The sequence below is a fragment of the Ambystoma mexicanum genome, chromosome 8 (assembly GCF_040938575.1).
Source record: "Ambystoma mexicanum isolate Mex_15411 chromosome 8, UKY_AmexF1_1, whole genome shotgun sequence".
NCBI classification, from domain to species: domain Eukaryota; kingdom Metazoa; phylum Chordata; class Amphibia; order Caudata; family Ambystomatidae; genus Ambystoma; species Ambystoma mexicanum.
The window spans coordinates 300,988,538-301,008,692 of NC_090929.1; the positions used below are offsets into that span (position 1 = coordinate 300,988,538).

The 20,155-nt window shown below is 46.2% G+C and overlaps 1 protein-coding gene across 14 annotated transcripts in view; it reads right to left on the reverse strand.

The window, feature by feature from the left end:
* Positions 1–20,155, reverse strand: part of EHMT1 (euchromatic histone lysine methyltransferase 1) — a 2,375,011-nt gene that overhangs the window by 1,345,811 nt on the left and 1,009,045 nt on the right. The gene's annotated exons all lie outside the window — the stretch shown is intronic.

Below are 20,155 nucleotides of genomic sequence, written 5' to 3' on the forward strand. Positions count from 1 at the left end.
ACCTGATTTGGCTCCATGGTATGTCTTTTCTCCTTGTTAAATTCATTTCCACAGTATTCCTCTATCATAATCCCAAGTGATCTAGTATTATCAATATTCTGTAATACCATTGATTTTATATCACTATGTTCATTAAGCAATTTGGTGCAGATGGTCAAGAGGACATCCATCATAGTAGTTAGGGCGTCTAATTTCTCACCTGATATAAGTGAGTTTTCACACCCCCTACTTCTATTGCTTTTATCATCACTTTCAAAGTGGTTTCCCCTAGAGTTAAATGACTCATCACACGAATGTGAGTCCTCTTCTCCTTGAGCAAATGTATTCAAGTCTGGGGAAGCTGACAAGTTGGACCCAATTTTGTTATTCATATCGGTATCTTCAACCACAGAAATTTCCAAATTAGTACCTGTTCCCATAGATTGTCGCCTAAAGTTATGTACTAATGTCAATAGTGAATTATTATCTATCATAGAGCTATTAGTGGGAGGTGGGAGAGATTGTATTTTATCAGATACCATTACTTTTTCCTTAATGGTTAAAAAACTGAGTATTTTTGGTTGGTCTAATACACCTTTACCATCACCAGTAGTTTCATTCTTACCACCCTTCTTAGATTTTCCCCCATTACCAGGCTTCTGAGTGGCTAGTTTGGTATTTGGTGCAGGTATGTTATTCTTCCCCTTTTTAGATCGTGTACTTGGGGCCATATTAGTATAGCACCAAGTAATAGGTATGTACAGGTGTAGTATAAAAAGAACTAGAAGAAGTTAATAATAATATTATATATTATTTATCCTTAAAGAGTCACGTCACCATAAAAACCAACAAGTAAAATATTAAATCAGTCCTACTATAGCAAAGACTTAAGTATACCTATACTCAAAGTGCACTGTGTCTGTTTATAATAAATAAAACTGGGGAGAGGAAAAATCCTTCGCAATACTGGTCAGCCGGTACCATCAATTGATAGGTAAACAATTAAAAAGTAAGTGTTGACAATTAAATACAACTTTTAGGTTATAAGTTAAAATCACATAGCATATTAGAAAATGTCCAAAACGTTGGATGAGAAATAATAAATTCAATCCAAATCAATATGATGTCAAACTGTTGGTGGAAAGAACCCACCCGGAAAGGGAACGCCCGACAGCTTGAGGAGCTGCCTTAGTCCGACTCTCCCCCCCACCAAGTAGTGAAAGAGTATTAGCCTGTAGAGGTGTGGTTAGCTTACTTCGGTTCCTGGGTGTTAATAGTTTATTTTTCACACTCCACAGCACGTCCAACAGCCGTATAACAGCCGACGCCCTTTACCCCTAACGGGCTTAACGCCGCGAGGGTGGATGGCAAAGGGTTTAAAGGCTGAGGTGGATCACGTGATGGATCACGTGGCGGCCCTAGCCCCCGCCTCCTCAGCACAGCGTTTTTAGTGCCAGCACCTGCAAGAGCCCCCTCACAGCTCGCAGTGCAGGTTAGTTCCACAAATTAAAAACGAACATTTTTTTTTTCTTTTCCAAATCTCCAAAGCACTTTTCACAGTCAGCAAGCACGCCGCTCGGGCGGATGGCAAAGGGTTTAAAGGCTGAGGTGGATCACGTGATGGATCACGTGATGGATCACGTGGCAGGCCCTAGCCCGGCCTCCTCAGCACAGCGTTTTTAGTGCCAGCACCTGCAAAAGCCCCCTCACAGCTCGCAGTGCAGGTTAGTTCCACAAATTAAAAACGAACGTTTTTTTTTTCTTTTCCAAATCTCCAAAGCACTTTTCACAGTCAGCAAGCGGATGCCCATGACCCTGAACCTCAGGAAGGGCCGAGGGGGCTACCAAATCGGAACGTGTAAATAAGCGTCCTTCAGATCCAGGGAGCATCAAATCTCCCTTGCACAGTGTCTCTGCATTAAGCGCTGGGGTAACCATCTTGAACTTTTGAAGCGGGAGGGGAAAGGTTCAGGGTGGATAGGTAGCCTGTGGACACTACTGATAGGGTTTGGGGGTCCGCAAACCTCGCACGACAATGCCTTGCGTGAATGGCAAGCCTGCCCACCACCAGAGAAACGTGGAACCGGAGGGGAGTGTCCGGCCTTTTATCCCTGCTGACGTGGGGGACTGAAGAAGCCCTTATTCCACACCTTGTGTTTGCAGTGGTGTAGACTCAGAGATAGGTCAGACTGCCTGGACCGTCGCTCTTAGAGCAGAGGGCCCGCCACTTGCCGGAACGCTGGCGAGTTTGACTGAAGGGCTTGGGCGCAGACTTTGTGAGGATATATAAGAATTTAGCAGTCTGGGAACTGTTCGTTCTTATCAAGTTCCTCATCGGTGGTGGAGTGAAAGAGGTTGCTACCCTAGAATGGAAGGTCCAAATACGCGCTCCTGGACATCCGGGTTGAACTTGGCAGCCCCGTAGCCAGGCAGTCCTTCTCCTGTCTGTGGCTATGCCAATGGCACGGCCAGAGGTGTCTATGTGCCACTGTGAACTCCCTAATCTTTAGTTCTGCCAGTCTCGCCTTTAAGCGTGCTTGACTGTGTACCGGAAGTTCCAAAAGGAAATTGGCCATTTTCCGCCAAAGCCTTTGGTCAACGGCTGACGAGCATTGCCTCTGCATTAGACTATAGAACGAGATGAGCAAGGTCATGAGAATCTAACTGCTGAGAAAGGAACAAACACACTCCTGAGTGGGTCTCACCTTCACGTGGTGGAGACCAACTAGTGCAAATAGTTTCTGACAAGTATTAGACATGACAATTCTGTGCACTGTAATTCAGATTCAATTTATTTGCAGTGAGTGTTTTAGGTACACTTAACTGAGTGAGACAAACGATACTTCAATTTTTGAGCATATTCACAGTAAATTAACCAGTTTACATAGAACAAATGTTGAGTATTTGTAGCATCCTTCTCTTGCTTCTACATCCTCTACAGTATGCTTGGGACGGAGACCAGAGAATTTAGTGTAGTAGTCGCATAATAAGCGGTATAAATGTGTCAAAACAATGTAGGGTTGAAAAACACCACCACAAACAGTACAATAGGTCAACATGACAGCGTTTCGGCCAAAGGGTGAGCAAAATGAGCTTGGGTGGTGTGGCCTTCATCAGGACACGATATTCCAAGGGTAGAAGTATCCTAAGCGGTCGGATGATGGGAGCACAGTGGCTCGAAGCGTGGCAGTGTCCAAGTACACTGGAAGGATTTCAGGTCCTTGGTGTGGCCATTCCTATAGGTGGCCTGATAAATGAGGCAGGTATATTGAATACGAATGGATTTCCGTGGGAATGGATAGCTCGCTGGCAGGAAGTGCGGAACGCAATGGTGCTGTATGTGTCTGCAGTCGCGTAATCCGGAATGGCTCACAGTGAGCAGTGAGATTCTCATGACCTTGTTCATCTTGTTCTACATACGATATTGCCCACCTGGGCAGAGCAAGGCATCAACCAGGTGCCCTTCTGTGAGAATTGCTCTGCATTAGACTGACCAAAGTGCAGCAAGGCATTGGAATAGATCTTTCCATACGCCTCAAAGATCTTCTTCTCCTTGCCTAGCAGAGTCGTTGACAAGGTGGGCAGACTGCAGCTTCGAGTACATAGATGCCACGGCACTCAGCAAGGAGTGTGCATGAGAGTGTATCCCCCTCCAATTACCAACTTGCCGTTGAGGCACCTGTTGGGATTTAAGCCATCCTTTTTGACCCAGGCGACAACGCCCTTCTGCATCGGAATCCCTGTTCTAGCCACGTGCGTAGAGTGAGGACCTCGGCCAGGACAGCCGCCTCAGGTTGTTCAACCTCAGGTTGTGGAAGCCCCAAGTATCCAACCAAACCTGCAAGTCGTTCATAGTAGGCCTCGTCTGAAGATGGCGTGTCGGGGTCCTTCTACTGTCCCCAGGGTGTTCGGCTGGTCTGGCGCCGGTGGAGGAGTGCTGGGCACCGAAGGCCGAGATGTGGAGACTGGAGCCATAGGCTGTTGTGGAGCCTGATGTGGAACCGCCTGACCTGTAGGAAACAGGAAAGCCTGATCAAAGGACCCGGCGTGGACAGCTGGAGCTGTACAGGGGCCTGAGGCACCAGAGCCATTCAAGCAATGACTATAGGCGCGCTGGTGGAGGGACTGGAGGCAGCATGTCCCTGATCACATCCCGAAGAATGGAGCCCATCTAAAAGGGACCTCATCAGCGTGAGGAATTTCTCAAAATACCCGCCTCACAGGCTGGTGGGGTGATAGACGGATGGTATTGATAGAGTAGCACGCGTGGGGCCTGTGCATACTCTCCCTTGCTGGTTGTGGGGAATATTTGCCCTGCGACGCTCAAGGATGATCTGCTCCCTGAACAGGGTTCATGTCAGACGAGTGGCAATCTTGTCTGGAGCGGTGGCCATTTTGTTGAGCTGCATGCCACGTGCCTGCGTCGTGATGCTTGGCTTGCTGGACCTGGCCTCCTCCTGAACTCTTGGCGGTGGAGATTAAGGCCTACCCTGCACCTCAGGACGAGGCACGGTAGGTGTATTGCCCTCGGCTGTGTTGCCAGCAGTGCTGCGTACAGGCGCCCCCTCAGACATTTGTCCGGTAGTACGGCATAGCCCTGCACCTCAGGACAGGGCCTGGTAGGCATAGCACCCTCCGCTGTGTCGCCGGTAGTGCTGCATACAGGCACCCCCTCAGACATTTGTCTGGTAATGGGGCCTAGCCCCTCGGGTCGAGACCCAGTAAAATAAAAGTTGCCGTCCCTAAGCGACCTCACTGGTAGGATCCAGTGATACTTCAGCCTGGCGGCCAGTAGCTGACAGAGCATCGGTATCTCTTCTGGTGTTAGAACCTGGACGTCCCTCCCGCTCAGACATTTCCTTGGAAAGGAGTCGCCCTTGCGGGGTGGTGATGAAAAGAGAGGCCCTACTTTGGGCCGTGACTTGTTTGACAAGTTTCTGCAAGTCCTCTTGAGGCGATCGTTCGAAGAGCTCCCTCCACCGAGCGAAACGGTTCTTCAGAGCATGCGGGGGAAGAGCGTTGCACGCGGTACAGCCGTGGTCGGGGCCAAGCAAGCAGAGGCAAAGTGTGGGGGGGGGTCGGACCTGGGAAAGAGCCCCTTGCAGGCTAGGCACCAGTTTAAGCCCCAGGACATCTACATGCACCGGGGAAGAGTGTGGCGCCAGAGGACAGAGTACCTGATTAAAGACAGAAGACAAAAATGCAGTATCCGGGGAAGTGCGTGGATTTACAAGGCCGAAGCCAAACCCAGCAGCGCTGGTGAAAGCAGTCAGCTCCAGTCGATGCAGAAAAAGAGGACTGGGGAGTGAAGCCGCTGGGTGGAGTCACGGGAGCCCATGCTCCCAGTGTCACACCCCTGCGTGCCTCTAAATTTAAAGGGGAAGACTATTTTCTTCTGGTGAAAAAGATTCAAGCTCCCATCCCTAGCAAAGGACGCCCATACAGTATGGAGAACGAGATGTCAAATCCGCTATGGTGCCACCTATACTTTTGTTAGGCTTGAAGAGGCAGATTCAGCTTTGCGCATGAATAATGGGGCTAGAGGAATGTATAAGCAGCAGAGTTATTCTTTTGTCAATTGGATGGATGGGGCTCAGCACCTGATCGATGTGCTTCCTCCTAAAAAATATGTAAATTGTGCAGGAACTTGCGCCAGTTTTCCCAGATGATATTTTTCCTGCCATTATTTGTTTTTTTAATAGCTTTTTTTGGCATTTGCTGAAGCGTAACTATCTGTTGCTATAAGGGGAACTATATGTAAACTCTCCTGATGGAGGAACAGGTGGTACAATCGGCACAGAGACCTTGGGCAACAATGTAGAAATCGGCTCACCCCCTTTTACATGTGCCTAAATGAATCCATGTAAAAGCTGTAGGGAGATATTTATCTCACTTAACTGGAGATTATGGGCAGATCATTTACAATTGATTTTCTCATGAAGACTGACAAATGAACTAAAAATCAGGTTATGGCGTAAATTGACAGTGCCATAAGTTTTAATTTATCATCTAGGTCTCTTAGAGTGTGGTGACTAGCGCGATTAGGGGACGGACTGCCCAGTGATTGAATTGTGTTTACTGAAGCACGATGTTCCGTAAGAAGAGGGAATATCCTCAGAAAGCAACTGATCAAGATCTTGATTGCAATACACCCTTGGGGAGAACAGAAAAGCGGTACATGTGGCTCATTTCCCATCAGCAGATCAATAGCCAACAATATTGCTGATAAAATGTGGGCCCTCTGGCCAAGAGTCCCTTGTTTTGTCTGACAGACCTCTGTGCTAGTGCCAGCCAGAAGGGAAAAAAAAAAAACAATCATTTTTTTAGTTGTTGACGGAGCACCAGGAGTAGCCGGAAGCGATTCAACCAACCCCGGATTGAGCACTGCAGTCTTACTAGCAGACACGACTAATTCTCAATCAGGCTCCATAGGAATATCAGTCAACCTGTTTTAAGAAAGAAGTTGGAGAAACCGGTATTTAAAAGTGTGCCTCAAACGAACACCTGACATGACTGACCACCTCCTGTCCTGGTGGCGGCGACTCCTCCATGATTAGTGGGGCCTCCCTCGAGGGTCTGGCAGATATGACCTCAGTCCTAACTGCACATACACCTTTTCGATAAGTGGTGCCGTCATACACTGCCTCACCACCTTCACACGGGGGTGACAACCCCATTAGATATATTGTTGAGGTTAGCAAGTTCAGACACAAACACACAATCATCAGGGGCTGATGCAAACATCCCCGAGTTACTAGAAGTTGGAGAATAGGCGGCCGGAGCATATTTGCTACCTAAATTGTACATCTTGTAAGAGTACTAAGACTTACTAGCTGGTAGCTTCCCACCAAAGCCGCAGCTGCAGACTGACAAACTGTCAATGGCACACTTGGCACATGTTACCACAGGAGATGCGGGAACTCGGTCATAGGAACAAGCTGATTACAATCAGTTTATAATGCAGCTCCACCCCATCCGAGCAGAAGCGGAATGCTAGGGCGCTGCTGTGCCAAAAATACTAATACGCCAGTGTGCAGCAACATATGAAATACTAGATACCATGCCCGGACACAAGTATGCCGAGATTGGCAGAACCCCTGCACACCACCGGTTCACTCGCAGCTTGCCAGGTATCACCGCCGGTATCAGGTAATAATATGCCTATATATATATATATGGTTGCTGTATATAATGTTGCCGGGAAAAGGTTGTGGCAACATTATATAGGTGAACATATATATAGGGACAGCAGGGGTTGCAAGGGTGTCTCCCGCTCCCCATGAAAATAAAAATAAAAAAGGGGGATTTGGAGGTTGCGGGGGTGTCCCTGCATGTTCCATAAAAAAGGCAATTTATGCGATTTTTTTGCATGGCGATATTTTTGAGGGGATATTATTACATGGAACCGCACCTCCACAACTCCGGTCCACTAAAGCCTTGGCGCAACTCAGTACTCTCAGGAGGATAGGGGTTAGAGAAATGTACCCTCCGCTGAGACAGGGCACTCCAAGTACGATGGCTTTGCCTATCTCCAAAATGCCAGGACAGGGTTCAAAAAAAGCAAAAAAGAAAGGGTGCCCATAGAAGTCTACGGGAGGAAAGAAGCACAAATCTTGCCCAACACCTTTCCTTTGCATAACCTCGAGAAGTGTAGACCCCCCCCCCACAGTGTATGTGTTCTCTTCCGTTTGCAGGACTTGTGGGGTTGATGTAATTTTCTTTCAAACTCCTTTAGTGGTTCCCCCTTGTTTCTCGTCATGATGTGAATACAGTAAAATGTATTTGCACTGTGCCTTGAGTCATCCAACTGCTCAGCATTCTTCTGTAAATGGTTACTTACATTAGTCTGTTTGGAATCCTCGTGATCGCATGTAGACTTCTCCATAGTGCAAAATGACAATTACCTTTCAGTGCTGGGGGCTGGCTGTGAGGCCTAGCCTACTGACACCTCCATACGCTTGGCTCTTCGGGGTCTGGGTTGACATACGGTCCAAAAGCCCAATGTTGAGACTCTCCACTGAAGCAATGGTCTCACCCTGGGAAGATTGACTGCATAGCTTATGCAGCCCAGCGGTTTTGACTGATCTCCTAAAGGGTTTTTAGGACAAAACCAGACAGATGCTCGAATGGTTACACACTGTGTTCTTCCAAGGGAATTTGGAGATGCACTCATGTTAGAATTTGAAATGGATGTTCTCAATGAGGATATTGGGAATCAATTGTAGCCTTGTTAAAGGAGAGGGAAGGGAGCCAAGAAATTCTATACACGACCTATCAATAAGAAAACACGCCAACACCCTCCCTGCTCTACACTTCTGAGGCGTTTGATCAACCTCGATTCTTCACTGCTTCTTCCCAATGCCAAACAGTTGTTAATCAGTCTCAAAAGAGATCCAATATCAAACAATGCTAATGATTACTTCCACGATGTGTACTTGAGGCAAACCCAAGCAGGAAAAAACAATTTGAAGACCCATATGACCCAGCCAGCTATCACCACATTTCAAACACACCTTTCATCTGTAAAAAATTCATATAACTTCAAGTCCGGGACTTTACCGAAACAAACCAACTCCTGAATGAGGCACAACACAGTTTTAGACCTTTCTAGGAGTACAGAATCGTCTCTGTGCTCCATCGCGGGACGCACTTAAAAAACATTGCGGTTGAAAACTCAGAGTGTACTCACCCTGCTACACATCCCAGCTGCTTTTGACACGATCGGTCTCAAGGTCTTCCTGAAAGATATTGGCATTAAAGAATTAGCTCTACACTGGATCACTTCCTTCCTCATGGGTAGGACAAACCAAAATATTGGGTCCTTAAAATTTCTGGCTTTGCCCAGATACCTCCACCTTATCCAAAGGATCCACACTCTCAGCTCTACTTTTTAAGATCTACAGGACACCCCTACTTGACATCAATGTAGCTGGTATCTCCTGCTACAACTACATGGAAGATACACAAATCTACACATTTGTGAACCAACCATCACCAAACGCCACAGAAATTAAAAACTGCTTAGCACAGGCAGATACATGGATGACAAGAAACTCAGCACTAGCAAAAGAGAGCTGATGCTCTGTAATCCTACAGATTCCAACGCCACCACAATCCCATGGCCTGAGATGGAACCCTACCCTAACTGGTCACCCATAATAAGAAATCTTGGAATTAAAATGGACAACACTAACATTCATTCACAGGTCAACCCCATCTTTTTAAGCCGTTTCTCCCAGCTGCACATACGACACTGCATCTCATCTTACTTCGCATTCACCCACAGGGCCATGGCCCCAATTTCTTTAACACAACCCAAAATAGACTATGTAAATAGCCTCCATCTCGGACTCGCAGATCGATCTCAGAAACTCCAAGGAGTTCAAAATGCAGCATAAAGATTACTTCTAAGAATTAAGTGATTTGAACAGATCACACCAACATTTCGTACTCTCCATCCACTACCCATTAAAAAAAAAAAAGGTTTCATTTCAAACCGCCCCTCATTCACACTCCATAGAGGGCACTTCCTCTTTCAGAAGTACGTTTCAACAATACACGCATTCCAGTTGGGTCCAGCAATGCTGCACTAGTCCCCAACTTCAACAAGAAACTTCAAGGAGGAGCCTCTTTTATAGTTCTGGCCACAAGACTGAACTCTCTAACCAAACCCCTCTGCCTGGAGAACCACCTGACTTTCAGGAAACCGTTCAGACTTGGTTTTCAACCAGCCACTGACGGAAAAGAAAAATAATAGCAACCGACTAAAAACTGTGCTCCAGCAATTTAGGCTAATTTACGTCAAGCACTGTTCAAAACGCTTGGCACTACCATCTGCGGGACACCAATCAGACTCATGAAACCTCTCCTGTGTGGCACTTGCCCGCACCTTTAATCTCAGTGAACTCGAACACAAAGAGCCAGGAAGTGACAACACCCTCACCACTACTCTCCACACCAGTCATCACTCAACTAACTGCCCACTACTAAAAGCTTGCATCCTTACACTTCCAACACACCTACAGACGACCTCCTAGGTCTAGTGTACTTAGCCGATTCAGGCCCTATCCATCTATGAACAACCATGCTGTTACATATTGCCCTCCACAATATGGTGGCAGCCCATATGGCTAGCCTGCCCAGTCGGTAACAACCGCAAACAGTTTCATATAGACAAACCGGTAAGGTCTACTTCTGACCTGCATCCATCAACAGCAAAGGGTTCTGCATCTGCCTTCTCGCTATCAGACATACATCCTGCCCTCCTTTGCTTATTCATGCGCACCAAGGCCAACAATATTGGCAGAAGGGTGCTATAAAAGACCACTTAACATTGCATGGATGTGAAGAACTTAATTAGCCTCAGAAATAAATATTGATAGCCATCAGTGTTTTTAGTGCATAGTGTTGAGCATTACTGGCAAGTGTGTTAAAGCCTAATCAAATATTTGTATACTTGTGCGGAGCTCTTACTTGTCTCCAAGCGTTAAATGCAATGGCAGCCAGCTCATGATCTCCCAAGTCTGCCTTATTACTAAGCCTAAGCTACCTTGAGAGTTTGTTAAGATCAAGCGCAAAAAGCCTTGTTCATCACCTCGGTTGGCATCTCAGAACCCTCCCACAGAGCTATTCCTAAAAATCCATCCTAACAATGAAGGATGGACCCAAAGAGGAACACTATTGTATGCTAGATCAGGCGGCGAGCATTGTGCTTTAAATTTCTTTACTCTTGAGCAGCCATCCAAACAATACAAACCTTCCATCAAAACACTTCAACTCATATGCAAACTATGGTTTGCACTGCTTTAATGAATTTACTGAAATTTCCAATCCTGTCCTGCATCTAGGCACTTCGCTTCCCAGAAGCACCTTAACTTGCTATCTGCAGATAGTCCTCCCTCTTTCTTTGTTGCTTCAGCAGAGGAGTGTTTATTTTCTTCTCCATTTGAAAATACAACAGAACACCGTTAATGAGAGCCAATGCTGCCACTGAGACCTACTATTGTATTTCAAATTCTTAATGGGTTTACTGCTGCATTGTAGAATCTTGTATTGTGTATTGATGTTCAGTTATCCTTCAGACCATCTGATATAAGTGTCCAGAGGAGGCAGGGCTCATACATTTGAGTGTGTAGCAAGTACAAGATTCGCTGTGGGTTTTGAAGGAGGCTAGGCACTGAGTGCAGCATCATTGAGGTGCAGTGCCCACGGAAGCAAGAATTCCAATTTCCACCTTTCAGACATGCAGTACTTTTAGGAGTACACAGGTGTTGGGGAGAAAGCAAATTAGTTCCACAGCACACCCATATGTCTTGAGAAAGTGCATACAGCACACACGCAGGGCAGACCCCAACTTACCGGAATTAAGCAAGAAACGCATTGGTGCCCATGTGGCTCCATAGACGATCACTAATCGTTCACATTACAAATATATTGCAGCTTGCTCGTGGGGCCCATTCTTGGTTCATGGAGGTCAAAAGGCAGTGCCTAAAATGAACATTGTAAGCACATGGGCTCCCTATGAGCCTAGCCCTGCACCTTTGAAAGTTATTTGGACTGGTTTAGACCAGGACGCCAAGTGCACAGTATGCAGTCTTGGGTGTGTTCGTGTCCGTGTTAGTATGTGGTGGAATGGACAGGCATTTTATGGGCGACCCAATACCTTAAGTAAGTTAGGGGTCCCATAAAATGAGACTGCAAAACCCCCAAAAATTGAAATATGGCTAAACACAAGGTTAGGGTCTTCCCTTGATGAACTCATACTTATGGACTTGCCTAAGCCAGCTCACCAATCGCAACAGGCCAACAAAATAAAGGTGCGAGAGGCCATCCAAGCTCCCAAAAAGAAAGCCAACACTCCAGTCCACCCATACAGGATGTGTAGTGGATTGTCTGTGGCGAGAGACTGGCTTACCCCAATCTAAACACAGGGTTGGGCTCAGAGTGAGCCCATGTGTTCACAAAGACCATTGCATGCCTGCCCTGTGGTTTCTGAAGACAAAGTGATAGTCCATAAACAAAAGGGCTGAGTGCAGGAGCAATAAAAAAAGCATTTGTACCCCAGGTACACTAGGCAACTAATGCAGTAATTCGACTTGCACCCTTGGTAGAACAAAAACTAAATTACAGCTGCCACAAGCCTAATCTGTAAAAATAATGTAAGCTGATCCAACCATTCAGGGTCAAAATGTGGCCCTTAGAGCCACATGAGCTAGTTGGGGGACATTGGCTATTGTTGGGTATGTGTTTCATTTAGCTGCTTTCCTCCAATAGACTTTCATGGGACACACTAACGTTTTGCTATGTGTGCTTCCTGACCCGATATATATTCCCCTACTTCCCCAGGCAGAGTTGTAGTGAATGTTTACAGTCAGATGCAAGGGGAGGCAGATTGGGAGGATGTCTCTTGCTAGGCATATGTGTTGACGAGAGCATGTCCATGATTGCTCAGCCCCTGCCACTTTGAATGGAGAGAACTCTTGGGAAATGGCCAGAGATCATTAGAGCCAAGACCCCTAAAAAGAAATGCAGCCTGCTGAAGCCCTGAGGAGGATCGTTGCAGCTAATCAGCATTACCTCCAGCCAAGTCCCAGTGAAGCCCTACTCCCCTCTCCTGATCTCTAGAAGGCCCTCATTGGTGCTTATACACATGGACAGGCAGGCAATTATGTTGCATCGCAAATTGGTTCCCCTTGGAAAACCATTCCAATAAGGAAAACCTGTTGGGCTATCAGAAGAAGCAAATACAAATTGTGGTGCGTGTCTGTCAAGGAAATCTATCTGGGAGTTGGGAGACCCTGAAATAGTGAGCAGCTGTGCATATTGCATTCCAGAGTTCAGTTCCATATTCGAATAGATGGATGACAAACAACAAGACTTATGCTCTTGTTGACATGGCAAGAGTCATCAGAACTGTTACCATTTGGACACTGTGGCCCCTGGAGTGCTGAAAGGATTTGCCTGCATTAAACACCTTAGTAGCACAACAACTAGTGGCATCAGTTATGGCAGACAAGGGAAATTCTAAATGGCGAAACAGAAGCCTGGAGAAATATTGGGGGCTGTAGCCAGCGTCATATGTCCACCTTGACATGTTACAGGAAAAGGGGACAGGGTCGTTTGGAGGAGTTTTGGGTCCCAGGTCCATGATAGACAAAGTTGTTTAAGCCTCTTCGTCAGGTATCCCTGTGGAACTACCTGTATGCAAAGCAACAGGTAGCCAAAAGTCTGCAGGAAACATAGGTTTCCATAGGCCTCTACTGGACTGCCAATGGGGTGTGTCTTTCCAAGCTTGGAGACAAAGTGTAGATCTTTCCACAGAACCATTCTATGGGAAAATCCCATGCTTGAAAAGGTCACATGACATCCCTGGTGTTGCTGGCATGGGATGGTTCACCCAATTGAAGTCCACAAATAAGCCAATGACAAATATTCTGCAGATTGGTATGGAGTACGTTGAGGCAGTGGCAATCAGTGTTTTCAGATTCTTCAAGTCCAGTTCTCAGAATCCTTCCTCAAAATGGAGGCAGTCTCTGTCATAAGCTATATAAAGACCTGACTAGAACAGCGAAGTCCAGACGGAACCTGTCTATTGATAGTACACCTCTACAGCTACTGGGTTATCTCCCAGGAGGCGGAGGCCAGACGGCAACACCCAAGTCTCCATCAAGTCCACTACATATAAGAGCAATGAGGGGACCAGGCACTTCTTTACTTAATTCAACAAGGGGATAGCTTAGCTGATCGGGACCTTTTCTTTAAGGATGTTTTCCACAAAGTCTGAGTCAGGGAAAGCTTCTTGCGTGGTGCTTTTAAAGTGAGCAGCTGCCTTCTTAAGAAGGTTATTAAACAGCATCTGGTCGTCGATTGGCGACAGGTACCTGGGTTGATTGAAATTTTTCACAGCGTCATGTGGGTGTGTGGAGTGCCACATGCCCTGGTCATCCGCAGGGTTCCAGTCTGTCATGATAGGTAGGGTCCTGGCCGCCCTGGCTAGGGTCCTGGACATAGTATACATCTTGGTTGGGGTCATCTGGGTTATCCAGAAAGACATCTGCCGGCGGAATGCTTGTCAGAGCCGGGATCGACATGTGGGAACACTAGGGTTCCAGATAGGTCAACGGCCTCTGAATTTAAACCACGGCTGCCGACAGACCGTTGTCTGAGGCGACAGCGAAGTGACTCTCGGCCTGCATTGCATAGGCCACCCACCGTTTTGTACGCCTCTCTTTCAAGGTCTTAAGCTGAAAAGGTTTGCAGGCTTTACTGTGACGCTCCTCGTGGTCACGAGGGAGGCACCGATTGCATCGGCAGTGGGTGTCTTTCCCAGGAAATTGCTGTTGCAAGACGGGCAGAATTTAAAAAGGCGTCCTCTCCATAGCAGAGGGAAATAGCAGCCAGAACAAAGAAAAGGGAAGAGAAGGGGTAAAGAAAAGGCATTCTCGAGAGAAGCCAGTAAGAACAGGGCCTCACTCTCCTCATTGTAAAGGCCAGGCTCGACGGCTAAGGCCATGTGGAAAACAGTCGGCGAGCAGTTAAAAATGGAATGTCAGCAAGCAGGATCAGGAACCGAGCAGCCATCAAGTAGTTATCGAAGGGCAAGCGAACCTCTGAAGAATAGGATCAGCAATATAAACTCTTACCAGCTCTGCATTATGTGCGACCAACTAGTTAGGTGGAAAAAAACAATCTGGTGGCACCTCAACGCATGATGGATTTTAAGTACGCTACAAGTCACATTAGGGATAATGTAAGTCAAGCCAAGGTCGACGTCAGTTTGCGATCTTTGAAAAAAGATGCAATACTCTGCGATTACTTGTAGATGACGGACTATATGCACAGCATGTGATTCTAAGCAGATTCACAAGCATCAGAAACACAGTCACCATAGGATCTTAAAATGCATTCAATGACTTAAATTAATAAAATAAGTTAAGTCACAAGACACATGCCCTAGCTTCAGAAGTCCAATCCCTATGAAGAGTGGGGCTTTGTGCCCAAAAGTCACAATGCTTTTCTTCAGAATGTATCTGATACAGGTAACGTAAATGTGCTGGTGAATGTTCAAGAGAAGAGATGGAACAAAGTTTCTAGTAGGTAAAAGTGTGTTCTTATCTTTCAGGTTTCAGTGCCCAGTTGCGACAGCCAAAAAGCAGTGGAATAGAAGGATACAAAGAGACTTGTTCTCAAGGTTATCCTATGAAGGAAAGGAGACAACAAATTCTTTACGTTTACTTAACCCCCTGACTCTGACTTTCTCCCAAGGATTGGATGGGTCAACTGTGGGGGGTGTTAGAGGTTGGTTTTCCCACCACTGGTTCCGGCGACTGGTGTACGGGAGCTGCTGGTGCAAGGATTCTTCCGGTCTGGCTCAGGAGCATAGTGCAACCCTTGGTAATGCAGACCACTTCAGGATACTTCACAGGACGGGGGAAATAGAGTTCCAGCGAGGGCTACCAAACACAGGTGACGGCAGGCGTCCTTCCAGTCGTGGTCGAAGACTACCTTCCAGAGCAGGATACCTTGAAGCTGGGAGGCTGAAATTCAGCAAAAGGTGACTTGCACGACAAGCTGCAAACACAGAATGGCAATGATTCAACCGATGGTCGAGGGACACTTTTCAAAGGCTCAAGACGGCTGGATCCTTGAGAACAATCAAGAATGGTGGTCCCACCAGTCCAGTGGTTCAAGCACCAAACAGGGCCTTTGCAGATCAGGTAGTGCAACAGGGCTTCACCGGGCTAGATGCAGGACGGAATGCTGGGCCTCTTCTGGAGTCTTCGACTGATCTTAAGTCAGCTGTTCCTCTACACAGGATTCTTGGCTCCAACACTGATCTGAATAAATGGCTGCAGGAGGAGTCCTCTTATCCAAAATCCAGCCTACAAATGGCAAGGATGTGCACCATTCAAACAGCCAGCAGTAGTCCAATCGGGGATCACTGTCGGTTTCATTCATGCCCCACACCCAGACTTTCAGGCACAACGGATGTTGAGTGGGACCAGACAGTCCCACCACCTTCCTGAGCCATATGTTAATGTTAAAGGACATTTGTACCGCGCACTATCACCACCGAAGTGGTCCCCTGGCGCTCTGGCGGCTCTGAAAAATGGGAGGGGAGGTGGTGGGTTAGTGGGAATAAGCTGGAAAAGTGCAAGAGAGCAGCGATGTGCTGTTGGCAGCCTCAGACCGGGGGGTCCGTTGGCTGGGCTTGGGATGTTTTATGGTCCCTTGTCGTCGTGTGCTGTTGTGCAAGTCTATGTGTGGTTTGTTTTGTTGTTGCAAAGTTTGTGTGGATTGCTGCGTTTTAGGCTTGTGGTTGTGTTTGGTTATAGTTTGAGAGGTGTATGCAGAAGGAGGGAATTGTTGGTTGGTTAGTTGGCATTGCTGTCCTTGCAATTGTGGGATTCCATCTAGGTGCGGTACATGCTAACAGTCACATTTCTGTCTAGATGCGACGCAAGCTAGGTTCGAATTCTAAGTGTGGTGTATGCTAAGAATCACATATGTTAACAATCACATTTCTGAAAATTCCGTCTAAGTGTGGCATATGCTAACAATCATATTTCTATCTAGATGCGACGCGGGCTAAGCTTGAGGATTCCATCCAAGTGTGGCATATGGTAACAATCACATTTCTGTCTAGATTTGGCACAGGCTAATCTTTGTGGTTCTCTCGGGGTATGGCACTAGGTGAAATTATACTGCAGGCAGTGTTTGCTGTCCAGCCATGAGTAGATTTAGGCTGGTGGTCACATATCTCTCCAATAATGCATGGTGTAGGTCTGTAGCAGTCTAGGCCATTGAAAGGTAAGTTAGAGTGGCAGGTGCTTTCTGGAGTAGAGTAATTGCTCTACCCCCCCACCCATGCCAGCACACAGTTTTGCTGGTGTCTGGCCATACACAAAAGCATCACTAGCCCGCAAAAGCTGGAGCTTTCCCGAGCAAGTGCATGACCTTGTATGGGATTTCATGGACTGGAAAGGCAGGAAGAAGGCAAAGAACAATATGGCCAAAGAAAAAGCAGAAATCTTGTAGCCTGGCCATTTTAGGGCAATAGCTGTGTTTAGTAGCCACACGTAGTAAGTGCAAATGTGCACACTTGAAATACCACAAACATTGTAAAAATGTAATTGCTGCCACCAGCTTGTCTTTAGGCACATATAAAAGGAACCAAAAATCCCAAGTATAAAAGCCTAGAGGGAAGTAATAGTATCCCCAGTGCCCTGCATGGTAAGATGCTGTGTGGAATGTTACAAAGTCAAAAGGGAAACAGTGGCCCAGTACTGATAGTCCGAAGGACTGACCAGTTTCCCCATAACAATGACAAAAGGCTAGGGGGGGCGGTTAAGCTGAAGGCTTCAGTCCCCTGTAAAAAGTCAAGACAGGTTAAAAAACCAAAGCAAACAGTTTGAGGGTCCATAGAACTAGAGGGAAAGTTGATAAATAGAGAAATCATTCTTGACAGTGGGTTGTAACAATTTACTTTCCAATATCATCATACCATGCATTTCATTTAACTGAGGTGAAATTATGTATTGTATTCCGTTTAAAAAAGGTGCATGCCTCTATCTTTAAACTGGATTCAGCTTGAAGCAACTAGCACCAGGCTCAGCAATTTATATAATAAGATCATGGGGTTCTTGTTTTTGGCCACATTAAAAATCACCCATTTCATCTTTTTCAAAATAGTTACAAAGGCAAATGCAAATCTAATCAAAAGACTCCTCAGGGTGTTCTCGGCTGAAAATCACTTGTTTAAGGGTATATGTATGGGATACATTACACACCGTAATCTTTTTTTTTTTTTAACGTATTTTATTGGGTTTTAGACATGGATAACATTTAACAAGAACAAGATACTGAACAAACAAAACAGTCTTCATTCAGAGCAATGGTTACACACCGTAATCATATCTGATGCTTGTATCTGCTTAAATTCACATGCTGTGCATAGGCCGACATCTAGTGGAAGCTGGGGAGTATTACAGTTGTTTAAGAAATTCGAAAAAAGGGACGTTGAAAGGGCCTGCCAGTAATACTATCCCTAGTGTGACGTCCACTGTACCCATGGTCCTTCACGCGTCGAGGTCCCTCAGATTGTTTTGTTTCTGACATGAGGTAGCATGAAGTGTATCGTGAGTACAAGCATATCCCAGCAGATATGTATCAGACAAGCGCAAAAGCATCCATGCACCTTTTCTCCACAGGGAGGAAGGGTGGGCGCATGTGAATCTAAGCAGATCCAAGCATCAGAAATACAATTACGGTGAGTAATGCATCCCTTCGGAGGCTTGCGGAATCTGCTTGGATCACATCTGTGCATAGATTAGCGAGCAGTATTAGGAGAAGGTGGTGGGTTGTGAGAAGATTCATTTGAAAACAGAGGTTTTCGAACCGCATGTCCCACTTGTGTATCTGCTTTGGAATGGGTGTCAATGGAGTAGTGCAGAGTGAAAGTGTGCATTGAGCTCCATGTAGCTGCTTTGCAAAAGCCGTCTAAAGGGACATTTGCAATAAAAGCCAGAGTAGCTCCTGTGCTCCTTGTGGAGTGACGTCTGGAAGTCTGTTTTGGGTTTACCAAAGTCAACTTCCATGCCCGCGATCAGGCGGGAACTAGGCCTTGTCTCGCTAGCCTCGCTGGTAGAACAAAGCAAAATGAGATTATGGAGGAAAATCTTGATGTCGGACACCCTACCAATTTACAGCATTATCGCAGAAGAACTAAAGAGTGGCTCATGTAAGGCTTTCAAGATGTGGGCTACAAGACTCCAACTCATCTTGACAGAAATAGCCTGTACAGAAGAAGATCTAATATCCAATCCGGACCGTGTGAAACGGAAAATGGAATGGAGGGACTGGATTTCGACAATTGAAAAAGCCAGTACTAACAAACTACTGGCCCACCTCCCGCCAACATTTAACAAAGTCAAGAAACCGCAAAACTATTGCCTGAAGTTCCCAAACAAAGGCATGCGATGTATGATCTTGAAGGCTAGACTCAATCTACTAATGACGCACGAAATCTTAGCCATCCGCAGTCCGGCAATGGACAACAGCTGCCGCTTATGCAAGAACATGGACAAAGTGGAAACCTTGAAACATCTGACGCTCCAATGCCCGATGACCAAACAAAGCAGAGCCACATACCTTCAACCTCGACTCCAAGGGGTAACAACAGTAGAGGAAGAGGTTTTGTGGAACAGGCTAATCTCAGCAGAGAACACGTTGGTCTTTGACATTGGTGAAACTAATAGAAGCAGCCTTTAGATTGATAAACCAGCTAGGTTCAGCGAGAGTGTCACTGAAATCAGGAGACTAAAGCTCAAAGGCAAAGAGGGAGGCATCTGCATTGCTTAAAAACCAAACAAGAAAAGAGACTGTGAGGAAAGGAATCCGGACTCAGAAGCACCCGTTTTTCGCTTCGGGATTCTCTAAGTTGGGAAAACCCTTGTAAAAATTAAAAATTTCTTTTTAATTAAAAATTCAAGTAAAACAAAAAAAAAAAAGCCGTCTAAGGGGACATTTGCAATAAAAGCCAGAGTAGCTCCTGTGCTTCTTGTGGAGTGAGCGCTTGGTGTGAAAGGCAGTGTTTTGTTTGATACAGAATAGCACAGTTGTATACATCTGACTATCCATCTGGAGATGGCATTCTTGGAAATGGGGTCTCCCTCTCTGCCTGGGGCTACCGAGACAAACAGTTGGTCTGTTTTTCTTAGTGGTCTGGTCTTGTTTAAATCATAAAGGACCACCCTCCTTACATCTAGTGTGTGGAGTGTTACCTCAGCTGAGCTTTTTGGGTTCTGGAGGAAAGCCGGTAGCTCAATGGACTGGTTAACATGAAATTTACAGAGACCCTAGCATGTGCACGTAAAACTAGCTTGCCCTTGTGTATGACAAAGAAATGATACCCCACGGACAATGCCTGCAATTCACCAACTCTTCTTATGGAAGTAATAGCCACTAACAAGGCATTCTTGTACGTCAGGTGTTTAAGACTTGACCTGTGCATCGGCTCGAAAGGGGGCCCCATGAGCTTTATTTATTTGTATTTATAAAGCGCACAACTGCCCCTCAGGCATTGCAGCGCTGTTGAGGCTTACTTGGCTACATGAGTGCTAGGGAAGGCATATATACATGTTGCTTCATACGGTTACAATAAGTATAAGTGCTTACA